We start from the raw sequence: 2166 nt of genomic DNA on the forward strand, positions 1-2166 counted from the left end.
AATTAATCTATCTGAGCACCACGTTGCTACTGTACACGCCCCTACAGCACCGCCGGAGAGGACCAAATAATTATTTTGCAACGTTTTGTGGAAGTTCACCACAACATGGATGTTTATGTGTTTCTATTATTTTATACAATAAATGCACTGTATAACTCTTGGTGTCAGCATTTGCAAGATTTTTTACCTGAAATCGGTTATGTACTGGGTGTGCTGGAGTTAAACCTCAGCCTACCCACATATGAGCAAGTGTATTTGTTCCTTTATACAAGCAATCAGAAGCTGTTCTTTGATTATCGTCTTTCTTTCTTTTTCTTTTTTATATTTTTTCCTCTGATTGCACCCTGTGCAATTTAATAAATAAATAAATAAATAAATAGATAGATCAACATTCAATTTTAAAAATCGTCTTAAATAATCAAGACTCAATTTCAGTCGAAATAATTGTGATAATCATTTTTGCCATTAATGGAGCAGCCCTAGTTGGACATTTGATCTGCTTTAAATATCAACGTCCCAGGTCCAAAAGCTTTATTTAATTAGGTTTTCCTAATTTAATAAATATATAGTAATGCTTTACAATTAAGGTCCCTTTATTACTTAGTGCATTATTAAGCATTAATAAACTATTAAATAAAAAATAAAAACTGCTTAAAATTGATGTTCATATTAAGTAATACATTACTAAGCAGATTCCCCTCCTCCTGCCCTCCTGTTCCTGCCCTGTGGTTTTGGTTCGGTCCCGCCTCGCCCGCCCTATGTTTCTTTGTCTTTTGTTTTGTGTCTTGTAGCCGCCCTTGAGGGGGGTACTCTATGTCCTGCATCCTGTCTCCTGTTCATCCTCCAGGTTTCCTTGTTTCATGTTCCTTCATTCATTCATTCATTCATTCATTCATTCATTCATTCATTCATTCATTCATTCATTCATTCATTCATTCATTCATTCATTCATTCATTCATTCATTCATTCGTTCATTCGTTCATTCCCAGCCTCAGTTAACTTTAGCCACTCATCTACCCCAGTCCTGTTAGACTTCTTATTTGGTTGTTTATTTTCTTCAGTCATTCCCCGTTCGTGGTTTAGGTTATTCATCAGTCTAGTTTAGTTGTACTTATGTTTTCTATTTTTGAGTTCTGTTTACGTAGTCACCCATTAGTGTCTTCTTTCAGCATTTAGTTCTAGTGTCTTATGTTTCTGTGTCTGACAGTTTTATCTGGTTCAGTCCTCTTGTGTTTTTGCATTGCATCCCATCAGTAATGCACCTGCTGCCTTTGTCTTCACTCACCTCCTCAGCAGTATAAACCCAGTCATTGGCATAGCTCCTTGTCGGTTCCTCGTGTTTGTGTTTTTGTTTTCTACTTGTGGTTTTGTGCTCCTGCTCCTCCTCCACACCACAGACCTTAATAAACTATTGGATTTTTTACCTACCAGGCTGCCTCCTGGATTTCCTGCACTTGGGTCCTACAAGAACCTTTGATTTTATGACAGAAAGACATGAGGCACGGGGGATCAAAACATTTTAACAATCCGAAATATAAATAATTTAAAATAACACTAATAGTTCAGGTTTTTAGTTTAGGTGTACTTTTATCTATGTGGTTCTCAGATTTCTCTTATCTGGATCTGATTGGCCTTTTTCACTTTTTGCTGAAAAGACGTTTTATAATAAGTGATCCTCTGGGATGCTCCACACCCTTCTCATAATACAGTAGATCCCCACCCACTGCTGGGAAAAAGTCACATTTATTTCAGGATTTTTGTGTTACACTGCAACAAAATGAATAGTTGAAATAAGTTTATCTCTAAAAATATATAATTATAAAAAAATAGTTAAATGCTTCCTCTCAAACTCAACAGCAGAAGTGGGTCATCCCTTATCAGCTTGCCTCTTCAAGTCAGTGTTTTCTCCTCGGGAATGGGAACAGGAGACACTTGTGCAGGTTATGATTTTATACAAAATATCTCATGAATATTTTGTCATTTGAGTGTTACTATCTTCATCCCGAACTAACCAAGGTGAGCCTCCATCTTGCTCTCTGATAGGTCACCTATACCTCCCTGAGGGGTGGAGTTACAGCCTTTGGGCCTTTTGGTATTTGCTGAAACAATAAAGCACCTGTCGTCTCATCCGAGAGGCAGGCAAAACAGAAAGGAGAGAAGGAAAG

The sequence above is a fragment of the Nothobranchius furzeri genome, chromosome 11, assembly GCF_043380555.1.
Source record: "Nothobranchius furzeri strain GRZ-AD chromosome 11, NfurGRZ-RIMD1, whole genome shotgun sequence".
NCBI classification, from domain to species: domain Eukaryota; kingdom Metazoa; phylum Chordata; class Actinopteri; order Cyprinodontiformes; family Nothobranchiidae; genus Nothobranchius; species Nothobranchius furzeri.